This window comes from Arachis hypogaea, chromosome 3 (genome assembly GCF_003086295.3).
Source record: "Arachis hypogaea cultivar Tifrunner chromosome 3, arahy.Tifrunner.gnm2.J5K5, whole genome shotgun sequence".
NCBI classification, from domain to species: domain Eukaryota; kingdom Viridiplantae; phylum Streptophyta; class Magnoliopsida; order Fabales; family Fabaceae; genus Arachis; species Arachis hypogaea.
This window is the reverse complement of record NC_092038.1, coordinates 92,711,735-92,725,823: the sequence shown is the minus strand read 5'-3', so window position 1 is coordinate 92,725,823 and position 14,089 is coordinate 92,711,735. Positions and strand designations below refer to the sequence as shown.

General features: G+C 39.2%; 1 non-coding gene across 1 annotated transcript; it reads left to right on the top strand.

Moving 5' to 3' along the window:
- The first annotated feature begins 13,517 nt into the window (after positions 1-13,517).
- On the top strand, positions 13,518-13,625 carry LOC112793830 (small nucleolar RNA R71). Its single transcript, XR_003198523.1, has one exon. It is a non-coding gene; the product is annotated as a small nucleolar RNA R71 (small nucleolar RNA).
- Positions 13,626-14,089: the final 464 nt, after the last annotated feature.

The following is a 14,089-nucleotide window of genomic DNA, read 5'->3' as shown; positions in this document are numbered from 1 at the left end:
AGTTATAACATGGACCAACTAAGGGTGGAACATCAAGAGCACTCCATCATTCTCCTTGAGATTAGAGAAGATCAAAGAGCAATGAGGGAGGAGCAACAAAGGCAAGGAAGAGATATAGAGGAGCTCAAGGACATCATTGGTCCTTCAAGAAGAAGACACCACCATCACTAAGGTGGACTCATTCCTTAACTTCCTTGTTCCTATTTCTCTGTTTTTCAGTTTTATGCTATATGTTTGTCTATGTTTGTGTCTTTACTACATGATCATTAGTATTTAGCAACTATGTCTTAAGGCTATGAATAATTCCATGAATCCTTCACCTTTCTTAAATGAAAAATGTTTTAATACAAAAGAACAAGTAGTAAATGATTTTCGAATTTATCCTTGAAATTAGTTTAATTATATTGATGTGGTGACAATACTTTTTGTTTTCTAAATGAATGCTTGAACAGTGCATATTTTTTATCTTGTTGTTTATGAATGTTAAAATTGTTGGCTCTTGAAAGAATGATGAACAAGAATAATGTTATTGATAATCTGAAAAATCATGAAATTGATTCTTGAAGCAAGAAAAAGCAATGAAGAAAAAAGTGGCAAAAAAATTTTAAGAAAGAAAAAGAAAAAGCAAGCAGAAAAAGCCAATAGCCCTTAAAACCAAAAGGCAAGGGTAAAAAGGATCCAAGGCTTTGAGCATCAATAGATAGGAGGGCGCAAGGAAATAAAATCCAGGCCTAAGCGGCTAAATCAAGCTATCCCTAACCATGTGCTTGTGGCATGCAGGTCAAAGTGAAAAGCTTAAGACTGAGTGGTTAAAGTCGAGATCCAAAGTAAAAGGGTGTGCTTAAGAGCTCTGGACACCTCTAACTTGGGACTTTAGCAAAGCTGAGTCACAATCTGAAAAGGTTCACCCAGTCATGTGTCTGTGGCATTTATGTATCCGGTGGTAATATTGGAAAACAAAATGCTTAGGGCCATGGCCAAGACTCATAAAAGTAGCTGTGTTCAAGAATCAACATACTTAACTAGGAGAATTAATAACACTATCTGAATTCTGAGTTCCTATAGATGCCAATCATTCTAAACTTCAAAGGATAAAGTGAGATGCCAAAACTATTAAGAAGCAAAAAGCTATAAGTCCTGCTCATCTAATTAGAACTAATATTCATTGATATTTTGAGATTTATAGTATATTCTCTTCTTTTTATCCTAATTGATTTTCAATTGCTTGGGGACAAGCAACAATTTAAGTTTGGTGTTGTGATGAGCGGATAATTTATACGCTTTTTGGCATTGTTTTTAGGTAGTTTTTAGTAGGATCTAGCTACTTTTAGGGATGTTTTCATTAGTTTTTATGCAAAATTCACATTTCTGGACTTTACGATGAGTTTGTGTGTTTTTCTGTGATTTCAGGTATTTTCTGGCTAAAATTGAGGGACCTGAGCAAAAATCTGATTTAGGCTGAAAAAGGACTGCTGATGCTGTTGGATTCTGACCTCCCTGCACTCAAAATGGATTTTCTGGAGCTACATAACTCCAAATGGTGCGCTCTCAACAGCGTTGGAAAGTAGACATCCAGAGCTTTCTAGAAATATATAATGGTTCATACTTTGTTCGAGCTTAGATGACGCAGACTGGCATTGAACCCCAATTCCATGTTGCATTCTGGAGTAAAACGCCAGAAACACGTCACAAACCAGAGTTAAATGCCAAAACACGTTACAACTTGGCGTTTAACTCCAAGAGAAGCCTCTGTATGTGTAAAGCTCAAGCTCAGCCCAAGCACACACCAAAGTGGGCCCCGGAAGTGGATTTCTGCATTTAGACTTATGATCCATTGATCACGTTCATGGGGGCTGGCCATTCGGCCATGCCTGGACCATCACTTATGTATTTTCAACGGTGGAGTTTCTACACACCATAGATTAAGGGTGTGGAGCTCTGCTGTACCTCGAGTTTTAATGCAATTACTACTATTTTCTATTCAATTCAGCTTATTCTTGTTCTAAGATATTCGTTGCACTTCAACCTGATGGATGTGATGATTCGTGACACTCATCATCATTCTCACTTATGAACGCGTGACTGATAACCACTTCTATTCTACCTTAGAACGAGCGACTATCTCTTGGATTCCTTAATCAAAATCTTCATGGTATAAGCTAGAACCCTTTGGCGGCCATTCTTGAGAATCCAAAAAGTCTAAACCTTGTCTGTGGTATTCCGATAGGATTCAGGGATTGAATGACTGTGACGAGCTTCAAACTCGTGATTGTTGGGCGTAGTGACAGACACAAAAGAATCAATGGATTCTATTCCAACATGATCGAGAACCGATAGATTATTAGCCGTGCTGTGACAAGAGCATTTGGACCTTTTTCACTGAGAGGATGGGAAGTAGCCATTGACAACGGTGATGCCCTACATATAGCTTGCCATGGAAAGAAGTATGAAGGATTGGATGAAAGCAGTAGAAAAGCAGATATTCAACAAGAACTAGCATCTCTATGCACTTATCTGAAATTCCCACCATTGAATTACATAAGTATCTCTATTTTATTTTATGCTTTATTTATTCTTGATTTCAAAACCTTTATAACCATTTGAATTTGCCTAACTGAGATTTACAAGATGACCATAGCTTGTTTTATACCAACAATCTCTGTGGGATCGACCCTTACTCACGTAAGGTATTACTTGGACGACCTAGTGCACTTGCTGGTTAGTTGTGCGGAGTTGTGACAAAGTGTGATTCACGTTTGAGAGCGCTACCAAGTTTTTGGCGCCATTATTGATGATCACAATTTCATGCACCGGTTATCGAGCTTGCCTCAAAAGGTTCTAGATTAAAGATGACATAATGACAATGAGGATTGAGATACTTGTTGATATATCAGAGGTTCTCCCCTTACTGATCCTTCGGAGTTCCCCGTACTTTCAGAAAATATCTCGCGTACTTGAAAACCAGGGTTGTTACAATTTTTAAGAAGAAAACATGACCAGTGATTTCAGGCAGTTACCAACCCTGTTTTGGGGAAGAGTTCTGGCGGGAGAAGCATTAGAAGACCAAGGATTGAAGGGCTTGGGGAAATTCACTGATTAGACACATTTTCTAGATATTTTTCCATTAGTTAGTTACATTTTTGTAGAGAGAGAAGCTCCAACCTCTCTCTAGGATTTCATTCTCCATTGCACTTCTCCTTTGATTTCTTGGTGAGATCAATTGCTAATTCACTTTTGCTTGATGCAAGTTGTAGATCTACTCTTCTCCTATTCTCAATTTGTGTTCTTTTGATTCCTTCACTCTAGATCTTTGAATGCTTTGTTATTTTGATTTGGATTAATGAATTGAGGTATTTTCATGTTCATCCATTGCAATTGTTTGATTGCTTGATGATTGTTGTTTGAATTCAACTTCTTTCTCTCAATTTCATAATGTCTTTTATGAATGCTCACCAAATATTTGATGAAATGATAACCTTAGCTATGGAGTAGAATTTTCTTACTTGGCTTAGGAGTTGAGTTATTGGAGACACTTGAGTAGTGGATATCAATTATTGATTGGGAATTGAGAATTACTAATTGGCTTGGAGTGCACTAAAGCTAGACTTCCTAAGGGTTAGGCTAGGACTTGTGACTCAAGTTAGTTATTTTCACTTGACTTTCCTCCATCATTAGGGGTTAACTAAGTGAAGCAACACTCAATTACTATCACAATTGAAGGAAACTATAATGATGGAACTTCCAATGCTCACCCTTGGCCAAGGCTTTTATCTTGATTGATTGTTGTTTATTTTTTGTTAGCATACATTCTCATACCAACTCTCAAAAATCACAAAAGACTTCCTAACCAATAATGTGCATTCTAAAGCAATTCCTAGGGAGGACGACTCGGGACTAATACTCTCGATTATAGATTGTAGAATTGTTTGATGCGGAATTTGCGTGTTGGTTAGACTATACTCATGATTGGATTTATTACCCTTTCTATACCAACATCCAAATAGCGTTCATCATATGCCTACCATTTTATACTATAAAATGTGGAAAACAATTGGTGACAATGTGATCCAAACTACCCTACATATCCTCAACCATGTAGGGGATCCTACCCCTCTCAACAATACACACATTTGTTTGATTTCCAAAAATTAAAAAACCCAAACACACCAAAGATTTCAAACCTATTTTGCTTTGTAAGGTAATATTTAAGATCATTACTAAAAAGTATGGCTAATAGGTTGAAACATGTCATTAGGGATTTAGTGTATGAATATCAAAGTACTTTTGTTAAAGATAAGATAATCACGAATAGTGGAATTGTAGCTATTAAAATCCTCAACTACATGAACAATTAGATTGTAGGTCATAAAGGGTTCGTAGGCATTAAACTCGATATGGCAAAGGTGTATGATAAGATCGAGTGGAGCTTCCTAAAAGAAGTCATGCTCTCAATGGGTTTCTCTACAAAATGGACAAACCCTTTTTGGAGACATATCTCAACCGTTTCGTTTTCGGTGCTCTTAAATGGCATTCTTAGCAAACGGTTTCACCCATTAAGAGGAATAAGGCAGTGGGACCTTATATCCCCCTACCTATTCATCATATGCATAAAAGTCCTCTCTAGAATGCTAATAAAAGCCTAAAATAGCAAGCTAATCAAGGGTATTAAAGGGCCATGCTAGCCCCAAGAATAAATAAACTTTTCTTTGTAGATGACAACATTCTTTTTGCTAAAGCCTCAGACCAAGATATCAAAGAGACCAGGAATGTCTTAACTACCTACCAGAAAGCTTTAAGCCAAAGGACTAGAGAAATTAGAGGTTTTATTCAGCTGAAATATCTCAACTACCAGATAGATTCTCACTCAGGAGTGGCTACAGAATAAGGTGGTGAACCACCATTCTAAATACCTAGGGGTACCTATCTTTGTTGGGAGATCTAAGAAGGAAGTGTTTGACTTTAACCAGGAAAGAGTTTGAAAGAAGCTAAAGGGTTGGAAAGAAGGATATATCTCAAGAGTCGAGAAGGAAATATTGATCAAGGCTATGGTCCAATCAATCTCTACTTACATTATGGGGTGTTTTCTACTACCGAAAATGCTACTTACATTATTGGCATAGCTAAAATAGAGAGCAAAAAATCCTTTGGATCAATTAAGACAAACTTAGCAAGAGAAAAATAAAGGAGGACTGGGGTTTAGAAGGTTGAAAATTTTAACCTAGCCTTACTAGCCAAGCAAGGATGGTGCCTAATGAAACAAGAAGAATCATTAGCAGTGAGAGTCTTAAGGGCTAGATACTACCCCAGGACAAACTTCTAAAAATTAACAGTGGGCTATAGCCCAAGCTACACCTGGAGAAGCATACGGAATTCGAAGGAGGTTTTAAACATGGGAAGAATCTGGAATGTGGGTGATGAAAACTGGGTTTCCTTTGGCTCTCAAACCAAAATGGCCATAAATTCTGGACTATAGTGAATTAGCTAGATAAAAAGGTAATTGTAGAAGAATTCCTAAATAAAGAGGTCTCAAAGTGGGATAGACAGAAGCTCAGAGGAATTTTTCTTGAATTTGAGGCAAAGAAAATATTTAAACCCCAATCCCCACAACACAACAACTAGACCAATTTTTTTGGAAATTTACAAGAGATGGAGAATACAGGATGAAGGATGCGTACCATATAATGATGACCAGAGAAGCCAACCAATTTAGGTCTATGATGCATGAAAACTTGTCTCTCAACAAATTTTTCTTCGGCAAGTATACCGAATTGTCGTCAAGTAAAAACTCACAATAGAGTGAGGTCGAATCCCACAAGAATTGATTGGTCAAGCAATTTTAATCGGAAGATTATGCTAGTTGAGCTAAGCAGGATGTAGTTGAGAATTGCAGAAAAATTAAATGGCAGGAAAGTAAATAACAGAAAGTAAAGTGCAGAATCTTAAATGGGGATTTGGTGCAATGAGCATGAAAATAAATGACAGAAAGTAAAGAGAATGGGTAAGATCAGAAATGGGAAAATCATTGGGTTCAGGAGATGTTGCATTCTCCGGATCAAGTTCATTCTCATCTCTTCCTCAATCAATGCATTCATTGATCCCGTTGGCAATCTTAAGTGATTGGATACCAATTCCTTGGCAATCCAATCTCTCTAAGCTTGAACAATTGCCCAATTCCTTGATTTAATTGCTCATGAGAAGAGATGAAGTGTGGTCACTGATTATACCACATGTATTTCCAAATCAAAGTGTTGAGAGGATTACATGTCACTATATCCGCCCAAACCCCAATTTGGTCCAACATGAGAAAGCATTTCTAGCATGATCTCCTCATCCCTTTTCTAAGGCTCAGAGGAGATCCAATTATGGAGAGTTTCTTTCCCAAGATAACAATCCAATTAGATGAAGATCGAAAGCTTTCTAGTAAGATCAAGAGAAAAGAAAGAAGAAGAAGAATGAAAACTATAATTGATCCATCAAATTACAATAGAGCTCCCTAACCCAATGAAATGGGTTTAGTTGTTCATAGCTCTAGAAATCAAAATTGGCAGAAAAGAAGAATCCATGCTAAAAGTGCAGAAAAGTAAGTATACAAAGGTAGTTCTCCAAAGTGCCAAGCTCTATAGTTCAAAACTACTCCTATATATACTAGTCCTCTTGATTTTCTAGTTAGTTCTTCAAGTCTTGGATGTGGGCTCTGGATCTTCAGTTGAAGCAGTTCTAATCTTTAGTGGGCCCAACTTGCAGAGAAGTATGAATTAGGCATGGGCGTTAGTGAGATTAACGTTAAGTGACATTGTGGGTTCGAGAACGTTAGTGGCAATCACTTTTTCCACTAACATTCCACCCTCAAATATCTCACGTTAACTTCAATGTTAGTGGTACTAACGTGACCACTAACGTTGCCTTCTACATCTTTGCTAACGTTATTGGGACTCACTTTTCCCAATAACGTTGGCTTATGCCCCTTTCGCAAGCGTTATTGGGACTCACCTTTCCCAATAACATTGCTATGTGCCTTTTGTCCCTACATTAGAGTTCACGTTAGTCTAACTAACATGGCTCTTAACGTGGGTATGGTTTACCTTCGAGAGCGTTAGTGACACTTACCTTTGTTACTAACGCTCCAAGTGCCTCTATTCTTCAAGTTAGAGCTTATGTTTACTAAGTTAACGTGGCTCTTAACGTGGTAGTAATGCCATTTTCCAACGTTAGTGACAAAAGTGAGTGTCACTAACGTTGGCTCATCAATCCTCAACTTCACGTTAACTCTCACGTTAGTGGTCTTAACGTGACCACTAACGTAGGCAATGCTAGTTGATCCAACCTTAGTGACAAAGGTGAGTGTCACTAACGTTGGCGTTGTTCTTCTTTTTTACGTTAGAGTTCATGTTAACTTAGTTAACGTGACTCTTAACGTAGCTCATTGCCAAGTCTTGGAACGTTAGTGGTGTTCACGTTTATCACTAACGTTGGATTAGAACGTTAGTGGTGTTCATGTTTCCCATTAACATTGGAGTTCTCTTTGTCTCCATGTTAACTACCACGTTAACTTAGTTAACGTGGCATGTAACGTGAGCTATTGATGGCTTCGTAGGCGTTATTGGTGATCACTTTTCTTATTAACGTTGCAAGCTATTTGCCATTCCACGTTAGTGTTCACGTTAACTAGATTAACGTGAGCACTAACATGGTTCTTCCTTGCTTCCTTTGCCCTGAAATCAAGCAAATAAAGTACATCAAAGCTCTAGCCAAAGTCATGAGATCATGCATCATCAATTTATCATGCAATTCTAGCAAAATCCTCATGAAATCATATGAAATTCACAATAGTTGCTTGAATCAAGGTGTAAGTGTTTTTTCATCCAAAACTTGCCTTATTCACTATGAAAATGCATGAAACTACCCTAAAATAGTAAAGAAAAGGTCAGTAAAACTGGCCTAGATGCCCTGGCATCACAACACCAAACTTAAAGCTTGCTTGTCCCTAAGCAAGTACTGAAACATAGGAAGAATGAAATGAAAGAACAAGAAAATAATATAGAAGTAAAATTCCTGGTTTATGGGGTTTCATGCATAGCAACTTAGGTTCTTTCCTTTTTAGATTTCAAGCCTTTATCAATTCCTTGGTCACTTTCTTGATTGCATCCTTTGAGACTCCTTTCTTGTTGATCCTTCCTTCTTTTTCAAAGTTTATTACCTTCTTCCTTTGGCTAAGTACTCTGTAAGAGGGCGACTCTTTATGATAAGCTTTCAGCCAACACTCCCGAACCAGTTGGTTCAAGGTGCTAGGTGTTAAGACAACCCTAAGGACTTACTCCTTCAAGTCTCTTTCCCTCATACATACACACCACAGGCACATGATTTGTTATTTTTCTTTCTTGAGACCTTGGTGTCCAGCACCTCTTTGGGTTACTAAGTGCTCTGTAGCAAAGGTTACTCTTGATAGTGGACTTTCAGCTGATAATCCCGGATTAGTTAGTCCAAGTTACCAAGTGATAAGGCACCCCTAAGAGCTTATTCATCCAAGTATATCCCTTGCACATAAACACCACAGACACATGCCTCAATTTTGAAACCCTTGGTGCCTAGCATTGTTTCTTATTGTGTTTCTTTCCTTTTTGCTCTTCCTCTTTTCTTATTAGGATCTTATTGTTTAGTTAGTCTCAAAGGATGTGTTTCAAACATAGGACTTATGATAGATAGTTGCTTTCTTTCCTTGTTTGGTGAGCCAACTTAGCTTACTAATCATCCTACCACAAACATTCAGAACCTACTTCTCAAAATAACTTCACTCTTGTTCTTTTCATAACATTTTCTTTTTGATTATCTTAAAGAACAAGCATACAAGTAAGAAAGGTGAAAGTGAACACTCGAGACATTAAGCTCAATAACCATTAACCTAAGCAATGAAACTTAAATGCAGAATTGAAAATCCTAAGCTACCATGAAAGCATGTTCTATTTCGTACATGATTTTCCTTATTTAAAGCTTTGAAAAAGGTAAAGAACAAGAAAGAACTCCACCACCTTTCACTTATTGGTATGTTCTTCTGCTCCCTTGCCATTTGTAAGTTCACTTTGTCCGCTTGTGCTTCCTCTCATCCGATTTGTTCTAGCTGTCTTCCAATCTTCTAGTGCCTTCCTTACTGACTCATGACTTTGTTCGACCCTTTCGCGCTCCACTCGTGCTAATTCATCCCTTACATCCTCATATTTTGTGATCCCTGGATGCAAGACAGGTAGTTGTCCGACTAGATACCCAAGTCTGGCTTGGGTATTCATGTGATATCCAGTCTCACTCATGTAGACTCCTTCTGAAAATGCTCTGTATTCATCGAAAAGGTCTGCCTGTTTTCTTTATTTCCTATGCATCTCATAAATGTGTGCACCTTGATGTGCTTGGATGTTGATTAGCCTTTGGATGGCTTCTTGTTGTTGATCTTGCTTCTGGTTCAAGTTTTGGAAAGATTCACTCCATTGCCTCCCTTGTTCCAATTGCTGATCCATCAATTATTTTTGCTATTCCCCTTACTGATTCATCCATCTAGAGAATGATTCTTCTTGGTAGTCCATTGATTGCATTTGAAACTCCCTTTGTGCCCCTTGATTTTCCATACATTGCCTAGATAAGGTATCAATAGCCTCTTGTAATTGGTGCATGCTTAAGGTGGCTGAAGTTTGCTCCTGTGGATGTTGTTCTTCTTCCGCTTGATGGGCTGGCCTCTTTCTTACCCTTCGTGGAGGTAGTGGAGTTGCAGTAGCATGCATCCGATGATAAGTGAGGGGAATGCCAACCTTTATCCACTCAGGGTTTTCATCCTCAAATATCACCCTAGCCTGGTTGCAAAGACGGAGAATAGTGCTGGGATAGCCCAATCTTCCTCCAGAATCGCTCTTCTCAGCAAGCTTCCGAATGCCTTGAGCTATGAGTTCATGAACCTTGATCTCTCCTCCCTTCATTAGGCATTGCACCATCGTTGCTCTCTTAAGGTTTACCTCTTAGTTGTTTCCGGCTAGGAGGATGGATCTGCTTACAATTTCGAGCCAACCTTTAGCATCAGGGAGGAGATCTCCTCTTTTTATAAATTTGGGCTTCCTTTTGGGGCCTCTTTCCCAATCTGCTCCTTGCACACATATATCCTGTATAATCTGGTCATAATTGGGTTTGCTGTCCATTCTCGAGTGATAGCTCTCCTCTGCAAAGGGTATGCTTCGCAATTTCAGCACTCTCATGATGGTCATGGGACTAAAATCCACCATGACTCCTCTCACGAAACATGTATAGGATTCATCCGCCTTATCTTGTCTAACTGCATTTGCATAGAACTCTCTCACTAGAGTTGCATTCACCCTTGTGATCGGATCGGTGAGGAGCTCCCATCGATGTTGCTCCACCTTTTTTGTGATTTCTGGACACTCAGTTCGTGTGACTTGAAAGCCTAGTTCATAAATGATTTCTTTGTCAGCCATCCACCCAAACTGGAGTGCATGATAAAAGGTTCTAAATCACTTTTCATCAAAAGGAGGATGTTCTATAGGTTCCTTCCCCTTTCGTCTCTTGGAGCTTGATGATGCCATGTAAGATGGTTGATATGTTGGTTAATCTCAAGATGGCTAGGAGGGTGTATGTGAGACCTTTGGTGGAGGATGAAGTTTGTATGCCTGAAAGAAGGAAGTGGGAAGGGTGAGAATATGAAGTGTGTACGGGGAGGTTGTGTGAAGGGGTTTATATAGGAAGATGGCAATTGATTGAAGGGTGTGAATTGATGGTGTTGTTTGATAGTGGATGGTTGGGGTTTTGGAATTGAATGAGCACACAGATTACCTCTTTTAAGAGGGTCTTGGTTCGGTCTCCAAAACTATCCACTCCCAATGTTGCATAGCAACACTTCCAAGGACATTCCCCTTGAAGACAAGTGTGAGATTCCCTTGGTATAGTGGCCGAATCTCCCTTCCTCAATTGTCCTATCAAGTACCATTAATGTCCTTTTTGATTCCCTATACACGAAGAAAAATTGCAAATGGTTAATTGAAATTTTTGGTGGGAAAATTTAAAGTGTGAACTAGCTAACAAAAAATATCTTTTTCTTTTATTTTTAAATGGCTAAATGCTTTCCATGAATGCAAATCAATCAACAACTAAACCCCCATGCATGCAACGTTGGTACACCAAACTTGTTTGTGATCAAATGGTGCAACAAGTTTGGGGAATAATTTTACCTCATAAAGTGTGTTCAAGCCCACTTGGTATGCCTTGAACACCAAACTTATCATGTGCTATACGCTACATGTAAAGGGGTCTTATATTGGTTGTCAAAATTGATTTAAAAATACATGAAATTCTTCTTATTACTATTATTAGAGATTTAAGAGAGAGGGTATAGAACATGGGTTGCCTCCCATGGAGCGCTTCTTTAGCGTCATTAGCTTGACGTTTGGTCCTTGTTAAGGTGGTTGATAGTGCTTGAAGTCTTCTCCCCTTGTAGTGAAACTATGTCCATTGGCCTTGTTGATAAGCTCCATATGCTCTAGGGACAAGATTTTGTTGATGGTGTACACTTGAGGTAGCTGAGATGGGATGGTAGGAAGATGAGGTGGGATGGTTGGATAGCGAGCAGAGATTACTTCATCTCCTGGGGAGAAATCCTCTGTAGGGATCTTCTTGTTTCTCCATCTTTTGGGTACTTTCCTTCTTGTTCCCATTGATGCTGTCTTGCTTCCTATGGACTCTTTCTCTAAGGACTCCTTGTTGCTAGCTTTGCATGACTCTGGTTTGCTCAGCTTTCCTTGAGTTACCTTTGAATGAGGTTCTTCTTGAATACATGGCTTCCCAACCAATGGGGTTTCCAATTGTGTTGTTTGTGCTTCCTTATTTGGCTCCTCCATCAGCTCATTGTCATCATGATCTGCTTCTTGTGATTGGTTGAAAACATTGAAAGTGAGCTGTTCATCATGTATTCTCAGCACTAACTCTCCTTGCTCTACATCAATGAGTGCTCTAGCTGTGGCTAGGAATGACCTTCCCAGAATGATGGGGTAAATAGGATTCTCATCCATTTCCAGGACAACAAAGTCTGTGGAAAGATAGTAGCTCCCAACCTTCACCAGCACATTTTTAACTACTCCTATTGCCTGTTTTTGAGTTTTGTCAACCAATCTGATAATTACATCAGTAGGAGTTAGTTCATTGATTTGTAGCTTCTTCATGAGGGAAAGGGGCATTAAGTTGAAGCTTGCTCCCAAGTCACAAAGCCCTTTGTCAATCTTTGTTTCTCCTATGGCACAGGGAATGTGAAAACTCCCTGGATCCTTCTTCTTTGTGGGTGGCCCTGGTTGAATGAGAGCACTACAATCCATGTTCATCTTTATTGTTTGTCCACCCTTCAATGGACTTTTTCTGGCTAGTAGCTCCTTTATATACTTGATGTAGAAAGGCATTTGTTGGAGGGCCTTAATGAATGGTATATTTACATCAAGAGATGCAAATATATCAAGGAACCTTGAATAAATTCTCCTGGCTACACCACCTTTAGGCCTTTGGGGGAAAGGTGCATATGGGTTCAATACCTCCTTTTTCTTCAGCTCTTCCTTGAGTATGGGTTGAAGTGTATGGCTTATTTCTTCCTGGTTTTCCTTTTGATTATCATGGAGGTGTTCTACTCCATTCATACTCCTCTCATCATTTGTGGTTATCATCTTACATTCCTTCCACCTTACTTTCTTTGTTTCCCCCTTGGATTCTTCTCTGTGTCATTGGGAAATCCATCAATGGATTTGGGAATTTGTTGAGATAGATACCCTACTTGGGACTCCAATCTCTTGATGTTTTCTCCTTGGTTTTTGATATTGGCTCGCACTTCTTCCTTAAACACCTTATTGTCTTGGACTTCTCTGCATATGTTTTCAAGTAGAGCCTCAATCTTTGAGAGTCTATCATCTGTTAGAGATGGTTGGTTGAGAAGGTTGGTTAGGTGGGTGTTGATAGGATCTTTGTGAGGTGTGTTGGTGAGTTGCATTGTTGTTGGAATTGAGGTTGTGGCGTCTCTGATCTTGACCTTGGTCTTGTTGATTTCCCCACCCAAAGTTGGGGTGATTTCTCCATCCAGAGTTATAAGTTTTGGAGTATGGATCATGGATTTGTCTAGGTGAGTTTCCAACATAGTTGGCTTGCTCCCAGTCACCTTCTTCTCCTATATTCACTCCTTCTTGAGCTGGTGATGAAGTGATGGCTGTTGCAACTTAGTTTTCCTCCATCTTCTTAGTAAGATCTGCTAGCTGCTTGGTGATCATCTTATTTTGAGCTAGCAATGCATCCATGTGGTTCAGCTCCATTACTCCTCTATTGTTACTTCTTTCGGAGGCATAGAAGTAGTCATTCTCAGCAACTGTTTCAATGACATCTAGGGCTTCTTCAATGATTTTCTTCTTGTTTAGAGAGCCTCCTGATGAATGATCTATGGCCTTCTTTGACTCATAGGAATGCCCTTCATAGAAAATGTGAAGTTGAACCCATTCATTGAACATTTCTGGTGGGCATCTTCTTGTTAAGTCCTTAAATCTCTCCCATGCTTCATAGAGAGTCTCACCATCTTGCTATCTGAAAGTTTGCACCTCAGCTCTCAGTCTGTTGATTCTTTGAGGAAGGTAGAATCTTGCCAAAAATTTGTTAATCATATCTTCCCAATTTGTTAAGTTCTCCTTTGGAAAGAATTCAAGCCATTTGGATGCCTTGTCCCTGAGTGAAAAAGGGAACAAGAGCAGCCTATAAAAATCTGGGTGGACTCCATTAGACTTCACAGTGTCACAAATTCTCAGGGAGGTGGTTAGGTGTTGATTGGGGTCTTCTTGAGCACTTTCTCCAAATGAACAATTGTTCTGAACAAGGGTGATGAGCTGGGGTTTTAGTTCAAAGTTGTTGGCATGTATGGTGGGCTTCTGAATGCTACTTCCACAGTTTCCTGGATTTGGATTGATGTAGGAGCCTAGAACTCTCCTCTCTTGCCTAGCACAGGTTGCAGGGCCTTCTCTAGCATGGTTGTGAGCTTCTTCTTCATGATTGTTTTCCAAATTCTCTTCCATGTTGGGTTCAA